General features: G+C 35.0%; 1 long non-coding RNA gene across 1 annotated transcript; it reads left to right on the plus strand.

Moving 5' to 3' along the window:
• Window positions 1-781: 781 nt before the first annotated feature.
• Window positions 782-12,738, plus strand: LOC122804055. Its single transcript, XR_006365156.1, has 3 exons — window positions 782-977; window positions 5,781-5,783; window positions 12,728-12,738. It is a non-coding gene; the product is annotated as an uncharacterized LOC122804055 (long non-coding RNA).
• Window positions 12,739-14,235: the final 1,497 nt, after the last annotated feature.

Raw genomic sequence — 14,235 nt, forward strand, 5'->3', positions numbered from 1 at the left:
ACAGACTACTCACCATTATTAATTTGTTACACCATCTGTCTGCCTGACAGCCTACTCAATATTATTATTTTGCTACCCTGTCTGGGTGGCAGCCTACTCATAATTAGTCACTTGATGTATCCCTGGCACCCCATAAATATCAGTCATTGGTACACTGTGCCATACCAGGGTCATTTAATACTAAGAGATGCTGCCATACTACCCCTTGTGTCTTGTACACTAAGAGTGACACTGTAGTTTAGTTACAGCAATGCTTTCCTTCGGTAGAAAAATTTCTCTTCACAGACCCAAACTTTTTGTAATCCAGACCAAGAATGAATGCATTGAATTGCGATAATGTCATCCTTGATATCAGAAACAAGGGCATATGGTTCTGTTAATAAAAAATAAATAATCTGAACACCCTTCCAAAACGCCAGCCCAACTATGTATAAGAAAACATTAAACTACACGTGATGAACAACCATATCAATATGTGTACTTTTTAATATTCTTGGCAAAACTCTACTTATTTTAACAAGGATGCCCATATACATTTAAGGAAGAATGCCTGCATTAGTAGTGCCATTTGAAAAAGTAAATGAAGATAGAAACTTAGCTTGGAGACTAATTATGAAATAAAAACTTTTTAAAAGTAGTTCAGAATAGTAACACAAATATCATGACACAGCAAACTGACAAATGCTTCCATTCAGTGTAACATCACACATTCATGTATTTCCTAGCATATTATTATACATGCTGAACTGCAGGTATCTTTTTAATAGGCTTTGTCAGCATGGGTGGAGTCAGATAGTGATACAGAATGAGCAGCAAGAACAGGTTTTAGTACAGTAAAAGAAACTGCTGGAGCCAAATACCAAAGAAAACGTGCAACTTCAGGACAGCGGAACATAATACATGGGAGGCAGAGATCTAGCTCGAAACATGGGAAATATCTTACAATATTGTCTCCAGATGAGATCCTCAAAAAGATGGTATGTACAAACTGAGTGTCAAAATTACTTTACAGAAATAGTCACAGAATTGATTAAAACAAGGAGAAAGTAGTAATTATATGCCATAATAAATAAACTGCATCAGTGTTAGATTTCAATTGTGCTTCTCAAAAAGCATTGCATTTAGTATTGTTTTTCTTTGTACTATCAATCTTTATTATTTTATATTAAATTTAAGACATAACCTATGAAAGCAATGCTGTTTGCTGCATGTTAACATGCATATTGTATTTAGTATGTTGTTCTCTTATTATGACTCTTGAATACCTGATGCGCTAGAGACTCACAACTAACTGTGGTCAGTTTAGTTATATTAATGCATTATTAGCCAAGGTTAAACCAAATGTTTATTTATTTAAATACCAAGAAAGTTTGACTGGGATAAAACTCTTTTTCATCAGAGGCCTAACAGGAAAAGCTTCACATTTAACACTAGTCTTGACATATGCATAAAATACAGTCACATTATATCAGAAGGAATACAAAATATAGGTAAGTGTACATACAGAGAAAAAGTTTTGCAATGGCTTACACAAATATCATTTAAAAACAGAGCATGTACGGTACATTGCTTGCCTATGTATGTACACTGTTGAAAACATTACACATTTTTGTAGGGGCACCTGTCACTATAGATCATTTTACAGATAAGAAGCATTTTGCATATTAGGATAAATGCAGAATTCTTTCAGATATGGTGCTCAGGCTGGCCACAGTCTTGACAGAACCGAAATTCTGACCTGTTCAGGGTGCATTGTTAATACTTTTTTGTTGTTAGAAACAGAGCTGCAAGGAAATATACAACCTTAAGAAAATTATTTATTTTATTATTATTATTATTATTATTATTATTTATTTATTTTGACTGGGGTTGAACACTAAGCCATCTAGACCATTTTCAGGCTCTGCCTGGTGTTACACAGAAGTAGACCCAATAAACAGAATATGATAATAGTAGTTACAAATTAAAGTTCAATGTTTATTTGGTTTTCTAGGGCATCAAATTTTAATACTGTATATTATTTAGTATTTCTTTTTGGAATATTTTTTGACACTGTTCAAGAGGAACCTGGACAAGTGGATAGGGCACTGTAAATTCTTAATGGCGACAGTGCTCACAAACCTCCTGGGCATGGGCAGTCATCACTAAATGCAATCTTTGATGTTGACTAGCAGTTCTATGGTATTACACTAGGATGAAACAGCTAGGCTTAAAATGACCTCCGGGTCGATACCGTAGTAATCTCCTATGATCTAATGATCTATGTTCTTCAATTTGTATGCAGTTAGATTTTTTTGAACTACAGATAGATGTACATGCACATAAAAATATTAATATTTTTATATATATATATATATATATATATATATATATATATATATATATATATAGATAGATAGATAGATATAATTATATATGTTTACTGGAGTGGGACACTGATCAAAACTGTCAAATTTCAATCCCAGGCCATATTACAGTGAGACAAAAGGTTACTGTATATCAGTAAATATTAACAAATATCTGTGGACTATACTAACATCAGAAGCAGTTGGAAATAACCACTGAATCAAGTGAAATTTGCAGGTAAAATCTTGTCAAATTTAACCTTGATTTACAATGGCTATGAAAGTGACAGGATGACAGATCAGAAATAATGATATAGCTGAGGCTTCTATTAGCCAAGTTTTATAATTAATCTGTAAGATGTAAATATTTAAAATATTTTTCTTGAGATTCAACTTATTAGTGCAGGCATTGATTCTTTGTAGCTTTAGAGTAAAATGAAAACGCATACATTGAAAACCAAGGAATACCCAAGTCTTCATCTTGGAACTGAATTTTTTCTCTTACTATGTCTGAATGATCTGATAGGCCACTCTCATAAAATGTGTTTAATGATTTTCTCATTATGAGATCCAGAAGGAAATACACCTGTTGCTAAAACCTTTAGATTTTCCACTTAGGGATAACTATTAAGAAAAAAAACTGCAAATCAGGATAACTTTCATTTTTTTCTTAATTAAAATTAGCTTAGCTTTGTACACCTAAATGTGTTACACTGAGGTATACTGTGGCATTAGAGGAAATTATTTTTGAACTCTAAGCTGTCATTGCATGATCTGTTTGTTTTAAGTAAGATTTCTTGTAATTATCTTTCTGAACAAATAATAATTCCTGTTACTAAGCGCGATGCCTGTTAGTCAGCTCTTACTTTCAGATTACATACTGATTGAGAGCAAACAGAGGTCACCAGAAGAAGTTTATCTCATTTCATCATGGTAATGTTTCACTTGACTAGCTAGCTGAGTTGCCTATATTTGCATGCGTTCTGTTCTAGTAATATGTATGAATGTGTACTGTATGAATTCTAATAAACAGAGCAGGGCATAGTTTCTGAAATACTTAGACTCCTGCATGATAAGGATTGATACAAGAATTTTGTAACATTATTTAGTGTAAAATTGACATTCAAATGACACGAATAAGAATGATGAGGGAACACTTTTACTGGCACACCACATAGATAGTTCTGTCTGATGTCTATTGTTATTCATCAGTGACTTGTTGTTTGTCTTTTCCCGGTTAGGGGTCGCCACAGCAGAACTCTGGTCCGCTAATGAATGGCAGTAGATTTTTATGGTGCCAAGTTGCCAGCCCGATGCCCAACCTTCAGCGAAGGCACGCCCATTCACGCATGTCTTTCAAATGCCACTGAACCGTGGGGAGAACATGCAGACTCCACACAGAAGGCACTCCAGCCGAGAATCGAACAGGAGGACCTCTTGCTGTGAGGCAACAATGCTACTGCTGCACCACTGCGGCTGTTGTTAACTAAATCTTGCAATGCAAGAAATGTGATACTGCGGCTTACTCAGGGAAGGAAAATAGAAGGACTAAGTTGAGAAGGAACAGAAGCACACAAAAGCAGTATCTCCCCAAAATGTCTGTTATCTCAGCAATGGGTTTTGTATTAGTATAGTCTTTTGCAGGATGCACAGTAGCAAGTCCAGCCTAAACCCTGCCCATTGTCCAACATCTGGTGATGTCTTAGTAAACGTAAGTAATATCCATACTGATCGCGGCATGAATATTCATTGTCTGTTCATAGTTTACCCTTTTTCTCAATGTAGTGCAATCTATTAGTTCATATAATTAATTAGCAGAATGTGCAGGGGGGCTTGCCCCCTGCAAAAGTGAGGGAAAAATAGCACTATGACTGCAAATATTTATTTCCTTTGCTTTTGCAGGGGGGAAAGCTTCCCTACAATCCCCACTAACTAAATACCAAACTCCAAGATGCACTACATCGATGAAAAGGGTAAAGTATATGTCCACCTCTCAATTCAAAAAACACATTAAAGAACATCTGAAAACTCAGTGGCTCTGTCCTTGTGCTAACCATGACTGAAACTTTTACTTCCCTCCAGCTTATACCCTTCCACTCTCCCCCATCTTTTCCCTCCAAATCTAGTTACTTCTCTTTTGCTTTCCTTTTAGTAATACAATTTAATTTAAGGACTTTACTCTTTCTACCCCATACCCTTTTTGTTTCTTATATACTTGCTTATTTATATTTAGTTTAAATTTTAGCACAATGACTATAGTCTTCATTTTTATAACTATATTTCCTTTTTTTAGTTTATTTGACTTAGTTATACATTTTTTAAATTGTGTTATTGTTTTTGCTTGGAGCTTTTCTCCCCGGGCCTCTACTGAAAATGGACATATATCCAGCTAGACTAGCCCGGTCAACAAATGTCAAATAAAAATAATAAAATATAAATAGAGAATGAATATTTGTGCCACATCTGCATGGCTGTAAATCTTGTATGCTTCCCATATGATGGCATGTCTCTTTTACTTCTCAATCAGTAAGACCATGCCCACATCTGCACAGAAGGGTTTGCAAGGTATTGCATTAATACAAAGCCCTGCAATGAGATTATATTTCCAGATGCTTTTTTCATATAATGTGTAAGACATCAGAAGGAAAAACATCTGTAAGAGACACTGCAGAACATTAAGTGATACTAGTGCAGAGGCCTCTCAAAATTAGCACTGCTTCTCTGTTCTTCCATTCTAAGTGAAGGGAACTGAGAGGTGACAGTCCAGCCATGGACATTATAATCTCAACAACTGATGCACTATGAGGAAGATTTAGCTTTAGAAGAAAACAAATTCTGATTAGGATATCCAGAAGGACAATGAAGGTTACAAACAAGAAAATTAGTAGTAACTCCTACTTTTTGATGAATACGAGTTAACAATGTGAAAAAATTCAAGAAAAAAAAAAAAAAAAAAAGTGATTTTTTTTCTCTCCCTGTGCTGGTCCTTTAACAGCAGATTTTATTTTCCAGTAGGTCATTTTTATGGGAGAGCTAGTGTACATACTTGTCTTTGTAATCTGCATGATCCCTGGAGTGTACAACTGAAGGTTTCTGTTTGTGGTGCGTGCAGCAAAGGGGAATATTAATACATGCGGAATAGTTTAAATGCCACTTACCTCACTAAGGCAAGAAGTAGAGTTGCTCTTCTGATAAAGAGTAACCAGATTCCTTATTTGAGTGTGATATTATTGAAATGCAGATAATGTTTTATATCCAGATATGTCTCATCATTTTTTGTAGGAAGGTGTCTGTGATGCCCGTGCACTGGCCCAGCAGTCAAAGAGCCTCAATCCTTACCACTAACACCAGCGAGGGGCATCCATATAGGGAAAAGGATAATAAATACACACACAGTAAAGTACAATTTCCCATAAGAGCACCCAGAGATCACAGTCAGTCTGGGGCTAGTATCTTCCTTTCTCTCTAGGTCCCCAATAAGACTCCCCACTGGCACAGCTATAGGGTCCAGATCTCAGCCTAGTGGGCAAGCTAAAACCTCCAGCACCCTCTCTGTCCAACCAGTGCTTCATGTCCCTGCCCAAGTAGCTGACACACACACTTTGAGTTAAGAGTTTATACAACCACGACAGACACTCCTGGGGAAGGCTGGCACAGGTTCTCCAGCTGTGCTCCTTTTACCCAGACTATACGGTAGAAATCACTGCCACCAACCAGCTAATATTTATCAGCTACTCAAAGGCCCTTATTAAAGGGTTCCCAATTATTACTGTGTGATATTATTATCCAAATGGTAAGTGTGACTGAATAGCGGGTCTACTTTATGTGCTTGAAGTCCGAGAATATTGAATATGATATTCTTGACACGAGTACACCGAAAGTGCAAAACATCAAAAATGTAAATGGAAATCTCCGTAGGTGGAGATTTCTGTTTACTGCAATGTAGTGCGATCTCGGAGTTGGTATATTTAAGTAGTGGTGGGGTGTGGGGGGTGCAGGGGGGCAGTAGTTTAAATTTTTTTGGGGACTTCGATTGTTTAATAGCTTGAGGCATATGGTTCATATGCATTCAAGCTATTAAATTTTCACTGTCCTAAATTAGACCGCTGAATAGCAAAGCTTATTTGGAGTGACTTGGTACAGTATCACTATATACATGCAATGTACTCTTAGAGCTTAAATTATCACTACACAGAACAGCCACAGCTGAAAGGTTTAAAAATATTTAATAATAAATAATAAAAACACAAGACAGTATGTCTTACTACACAGTGCTAGTCAAGAGTTCAGAAATCACAGGAAAATGCTTAAAATAATATTGTTGAATAGTTCTGACATCACAGAAAAACAAACTAGTCTAATATTCCTATTTCCTAGCTATATCTAAAAGAAAACACAGTTCTAAAATCTTACGTACGTATAGACACAGGCAGTGCTGGTGATGTTGGATGTTCTCAAGACAGATGCACAAATGCTCTCATTCTTTCTATCCTTAAATTGATAACACCGTACCACTGATTCATTTAAGACTACATCATTTCTTTCTGGTTCCAGGCTAACAGACTCTCAGAGGTTAATAGCTCCTTTGATCATGCAGCTGGTCAGGAACAAGAGCGATAAAATAAATTATACATGCAAATTCTAGCCATTAACTCTGGCCTCAAAACAATAGGCAGAATTCCTTCATCCAGTGCATTCAATTTTGCAAACAACAACAAAAATAGCTACTGACATTTGATGACAGATTTGATAGCACATTTTAAGTTACCCTGTAATGTTTTGCATGATTTTTAGCATGTAGGTTGAAGAGGAAAGAGGAATCCATCGGTGAAGGTGGTAGTCTTAGCTATTCTTTGAGCAGTGCCAAATCACAGGTCTTGGGTTTTATCAGAAATATTTGCCACTAATATGTCTGCAAATTAGGTATAAATGATCTGCAGGCAGTTATTAGAATAGTTTTTATGAACTCTGATTCTTCATAGTGCTGATCTGCAGAATGAAGCTCCTGTCACATGCTTCAGTACACATGAGGCATTTCCTGTTTTTTGGCTTACTCCATGTGGCCTTATAACTGTTACCTGTTATTCCTCATTTCTCAAGTAGGGATCAGTTGTACAGCCAGTTACACAACTTCCTGCCTCCTAAAATGGTGACAAGATGCTTACCCATCCTCCCCTGCTTTGCCCTTACAGTGCCTGAGTAGCTAGTTGAACCCACTCATCTGAGCTGCAGGCAGGCCTTTACCTATGTTCTACAGGGTTGTCTTTAGGAAGATTCATTTTATGTGCCAAACCAAGTATTTCCTTCTCTTTTCTGAAGCTGTGGAACACTGGAGTTGGTATATTTAAGCAACAATCCATTACTGGGCATGTATTATGCTAGATTTATAGTAACCATTTGAAATGTCAGAGACCAACAAGAGCAAGTCCCGAAACACATAGACTGAATGGCTGAAAGTCTGAGATGTCATTTCTATAAATATTTCCTTTTCTCTGATGTATGTTGATCTTGGAGTTTATATCTATATATATATATATATATATATATATATATATATATATATATATATATATATATATATATATATATATATATATATATATATATATATATATATATATATGTATGTGTGTGTGTGTGTGTGTGTTCAAGGGGTGTGGTGGGCTTGATCACCCCCACAAAAAGAAGTTTTAAGGAGAAGAGCGCTTTTTCAAGATTTTTTCATCACTTATTATTTCAAGTGCTGACATTTCATTAGGGAACCATATTTACCCATGACTGGTGTGGTTTGCAAATGAGTGTGAAGCCTTTGCGTGATCAAACAAAAACAGCCATGGATTAAATCAGCACTAACAACACCCATTTATGGATTACTACTATTCTACATTGCTGCTATTTAAAAAGTAATAAATCACTTTGTTTTTCAATAATGCCCTATTTGGTGGAGTTTTAATTTTATTCTGGTTCTTCTGATGTCTCAGTGATACACTGCATGTGCATAAAGTATCCAAGTGCTGATTTTTGCACAGTACATTGCCTGAAATTCTGCTTTCATTTCTGTTTTAGTTATTCTCTTCATGCTGACTGTGGATCCAAGTGCAGGTACTAGGGATCATGTATTTGGATTCCCAGGCTCCATGAAAAGTAATTTGGACAATGGCTGTCACTCTGTATGAGCTTCATGATACAAACACTACACCACAAGTAACAGCAAAAGCACCTGGAAAAATAATTACTTCACTGTCTGCTATTTCATGATGTGTGAATATTTTAACTGTTATTGTTTTAAACATTTGTTATGTTTGGCCTTTCTTTGTTGTTTATCTCTAGATGGGTTGATGTTCTTCAGTATCTGTTTGGCTACTGACAGCTAGTCTTCTTCCTGAGGGTAACAGGCATGTTGATTGCACTGTTTAATCAGTATGCATGTTTTAGAATATCGATGAGGTTTCATTGGATAATTAAGTTAAATGTGCGTGCATGGATTTTTTTTTTTTTTTTTGCAAAAATCAGATGTATTAATTGAATTTAAATTCTCTGAATTAATGTCAATGAATGTATATTTGTTTATGCTGCTTTCTTAAATTCAAGTCTACTTTGGTAAAAACTATTAGGAGATCTTTTTCTAACCATACTTAGCATTTTATCTAATTTCTAATTTTAATATAAGCTGATAATCTACACATAGTATCAAATTATGATTTTATATAGCTAGGAGTAAGTAGTCAGTAATATAATAAGAGAAGACGGGGACAAAGATGAAACTGTGGTAAATGCCTGAGGCTGTAGTGAAAAGATAAGAACAGATTTACCCTTATTTGATAATGAAAACCTAGTTTCATAACATTTGAATTAGTAGGACTTGGTCACCCAAATCAAAAGCAGGTTTTAGTTCATCGAAGACAGTGCAGTCGAGGAGTCCAATGTCTTTATTATTAAATATGCAGTTTTAGACAGTGTGCAACTTTGTGAGTACACTGTAATGATGCTCTATGGCATTTAACATGAAATACAATACCAAATCAGTGAATCTGCTAGCAGCCAAACTATGGTGGTAAACTACTATGAATTCTGAAATATCAAAACTGAAGCAGTAAACACAATAGTAACAGTACAGACTTTCTCTACATATATAAATTAGCACAATCATATGATATGAACAGGATAATATAAAGCACTTCAGTGCATAGAGTTTTACAGAATGTATATACATATTCTCTACAGCCCCTCACTGTCAGAGTCTTCCTGCCCTCCGCACAAAACCATCATCTAAATATGCTAATTCTGGAGTTATACTATCTCAGAGTAAAGGGAATGCTTGTCTTTTAGGAAAACAAATATGGAGCTAATTCCAGAGTGCTACAGCCTCAGAGTTAGTATATTTACTTTTGGTGTATGAAATCAGATCTCCCCAAAATGAGTAACGAAGCATTATATAGTACCTTATGAAAAAAGCTACTTATGCTAATTCTTGACTTTATTATTTGCATAATCTATTGAGCAAAAACTGATACTCTTATGTTTTTATTAAGAAAATTTTATCAACTTTCACTTATAATTTATTATAATTAGAGAATTACATAATTTTTAAATATATTTGTTAATATAAGCAGAAACATTAATGATTGTTATGTAAGTTAATTTTATTTTTTGAATAAAATAGGCAGGTACACAGAGGATAGCTTACATTTTATACTGTAGCCAGCATTTTAGTGTCTTACGGTAAACATAATTTCAGATGCTATAAATACTTAATTTCATTCCCAAAATTTTACTTCCATACACTTCTGGTATATTTTTGCACTTTGTCACAATAGAAAAGTTGTGCTATAGATTATTAAGGCCCCATACCATAATTTATACATCCTTGTATCACATAGGCTTTGTATTCATACTGTTGAATGCAAGTTTGCATTATGAAAACTAGAATAGAAAAGTTAAAGTAAAAATAAATCCACTACAAGAAGTCAAATTCAGACTAGCAAAAAAGATGTCAGATGATTAAAACAAGTTGAAAGATGTACCTGCCAAAGATGTAGGTGAAACCATTATACACATTCTATTTTGGTGGGGGGGGGGGAGTCCTTCTGCCCTCTCAAGTGGGGGATTGACTTTATACCCCTCTATTTATGCTAAATTCAGAGTAGCACAATATCAGAGAAAGAAGAAAATACTCAAAAAGCAAAAGGCATTGATTTGCACAACTGCGAACTTTCAAGGATATTCTCAGTTTGACTCATTCTGTATTTGTACTTGTAAATCTCATAGAAATAAATATTATTTATGTGTTTATTTATTGACATTTGATTATCAGAAAAGTCTGACTGGGTAGAAGCCTTTTTTTCACAGGAGGCCCGGGGAGAAAAGCTCCAATTTATTACAAAACATTTTAAGAACAATCATTTTACAATCTTCAAAAATAAAACAAAAACATCAACAGTTTAAATAATTTTAACAAGTTAGGCATAGTATAAAAACATTGGTTACGAATCAATACAAGATAGATGACAATCATTTTATATTTAGAGAAATTTTAGACAGCCTGTAGAGAAATTAAAGGTGAGTTAGTGTAATGCAAATAGGAACTTCAATATGAAGTGAAGAAAAAACAGGCTTATGGTACATTTAGAGAGAAAATCAGAGAAGGGAATTAGATAGCAGTAAGGAAGTAAGTGAAAAAGGGAGAGAATTGAATTGAATTGAATTCCATTTATTGATATCCATGGGTAAATTATTTTTAAAGTCACAAGATTAACATTAGTCTGGATACAACATTCAACAGTCACATAAAAACAATAAAAAATAGAAAAACATAACAAAAAACATGTAACATTTAACATATATACAATAAAGAAGAAAATTGGACTCCAAAATATATTGCACATTCTTTATCATTTAAATAACTACTGTAAATACTACCAGTGTTTTCCCTCATCCAATATTGAACTCAGTTTAAACCAGAAAGTACAAAGGTGCTGGAATTGAAGCTATATTGAGTTTAAAACATCTCTTAAGATATAACATTCTTATTATTCATATGTGTGATTGCTGCTGGAACAAAACTATTCCTATACCTTTTTGTTTTACATATTGGGAACATCTTTCCTTATACAAGAAGCTGAAATTCACAACATAATGGACATAACTCATCCTTTACAAACTGAATTAGTTATTATTTCTAACCATTTAAAATATAAAGATGTAAGACACATTTGCTGTTCACCAATCAATTTACTGAACCATTTTACAATTTGATTCAGCAAATTCTTATTTTTTAGACAAATTTCCATACTATTTCTATTTTCAGCTATCTGGTCGCTTTATGTAAATCTAACACATCACCTTCTTTTAATGCTTGTTTCTTCTTTTTTAAGCTGGACTTAGCAGATTTATTTATCCACATCCTATTATTTGGATAAATGTTTACATACTTAGTTGGGACAATCATATCTCTACAAAAAGTAATATATGCACATATTACATCAGAAAGTTCATCTAAATCATCACCGCAAGATCATTTAAACATGTCGTAGTTAGTACAATCAAAACATTCCTGTAAATAAAATGTTGACTTCTCATTCCAGCTCTTCACATTCTTCATATGTATCTTTTTCTCTATTCAATAACAATTTATATGCTGGTAATAGCTGCACACAGTTATGATATGCTACACCTAATGGAGGTAACAGAGATGACTTGTAAGTACCTTTTATAGTCCCATGACAAAGATCTAAAGTCTTATTTTGCCTAGTCGGACATGACATATATTGATAGAAATTCACGAGTATCTTTTTGAGCAAGATATTATTAAAGTCACGAAATTAAAATTTGGCACTTTGGGTGAAATTGTCTGTAGCCATTGCACTATTTCAGAGATAACATCAGGAGGAGAGGTTACATTTGCCTTCGAATTAATATAGACTACTGTTAAAAAGACTTGAGGAAACTCATGTGGCAAATAAAATGGTCACAGTGACACTGATAAAAGTTCAATATCTGATGTACAAATGAGAAAGGAGCTAAAAGGAATGAAAATATACTTGTTCACATTTAAGAATATAGGTTATCCTGGTTTTGAGCAACAACAGAGCCAGATTTTTGCTAGGAAGTCTTTCAGAGTGATTTTGAAAAATGGGAGGGTAGCTATAGACCTGATGGATATAGGTAAGGAGTACCAGGCCTTACCAACATTGTATGAGTATAGACAATGCGCAGCAGATTTGCTAGTTTTATCGACAGACAGAAGTTGCTGGTCACAGGATCTCAATAAATGTTTTTTTTAATGCTGGACAGGCAGATAGATGCTGGATAAATTTATAGGTGGTAAGAAGATGTGTATATGTCAGTTGATGTGGCAGTTCTAACTAGTTTAGGCTTTTCAGTGCTATACAGTGGTAGAGTTCTGGAAGGGGTTTGTGCTGGAAATTTAGCAACTTCGTTATATTACAGTTATTGTTACTAAGGAGGATATCAAACTAATGAAAATAAATTTTTTGGCAGACTGTATGGAATAAGTGCTACAGCATTATATTTAATTTTATGTGCTTATGTTTGGATCATATGTCATACAGGACTACGTAGAATGTATTTATCTGTATAGTACTTGAGTTGATTAAAAATCAAGGACTTTTTTAAGATATCGTAATTTTGAGAATGGTCAAAATTAAGATGGCTATGAAGATTTTTTATCCACTTTTCATCTCTGCCGTTTGTCAGTCATTAGTCCCCTGCTGCCAACCAGCCTAGTCCTATCCTATCACCAGCTGGAGGGTAAACCAGGATGGGCCATCATTCCAAAAGCATTCTAGAGGGGTCTGAAATTTTTTTTTTCTATCGCCCTATGTAATCACATTAGGTCAGCTACGTAAGGGGAAGAGCAGTACAATGAGCTGTCAGCACTGGTCATCCCTTGCTTCCCCAAAGTCTGCTGACAGGAAGCCTCCCTGCTCTCACACCTGAGGCATGGGAACTGATTTCTTCTTTCCTGTGTTCACCCTGAGTGCTTTGTAACCTGCCACTACCCTCCTGCCTCCAAGGAGAAGAGTGTAAGTCATACTCCTTAACTGCTCACCATCTTTGCCTGACTCCCTTACCACTCAAATTTACAGATTTTCCCTGAATGTCCAGATTTTAGCCTTGAATATTTGGTCTGTTCCTCATAAAATCTGTCATTTTCTGGCAAACAATGGAGGATTAAAGTCACTAAATAACGACCAAATAGTGACACACATTTGAGGTTCAGACTTCATATCCTTCAGAAAATGTATGCTAACACAAATTTTGTTATTCTAGCAGCTTTCTTAGTTTATAAGAGCAATATTTAAAATCTGTCTCTATTTTGGGTCTTTGCCCCCCCCCCCCCCCATTATCTAAGGCTTTGTCCAGATTTCTTGAGTTAAGAAGTTGAGAGGTATGCTGGCTCTTCTAGTGCTAGGGAGGGGACACTAATCAAACCCTAGACACCTGGGCTGCAACCAGGGATCCATCCCTCTGTGTGATAGACTAAGGCTTGGGCGTTTATCATTGAGTATGAACGATGGCTTAAATAGGGACTGTTTTGTTTTGGAAATTCTTATAAAGTAAAAGATACCAGGAAGATAATTATTGTACTGTATCTGAGTAGAATATTATGATCAGTAAGGTGGGGTTACGTGATAATTTTTTTTCTCTCTCTCAAGTGGAAGCAAGGTCAGATTGAGTTCATTTCAAGTTTCATAATGGAAAGGTACAACATCTGCTCTAATGACCTTTGCTAGCCATTTGTGTTACAAAAGAGACACAGTGAGATATATGAACTACTCCTTAAAATGTGAACAACAAACATAAATCCATGGATGTTAGCACTCAGTTCCAACTGCATTTTAACAATTTGTTTATGTATGATAACTAA

Source organism: Protopterus annectens, chromosome 6.part0 (assembly GCF_019279795.1).
Source record: "Protopterus annectens isolate FY-2018-M chromosome 6.part0, PAN1.0, whole genome shotgun sequence".
Lineage (NCBI taxonomy): Eukaryota > Metazoa > Chordata > Ceratodontiformes > Protopteridae > Protopterus > Protopterus annectens.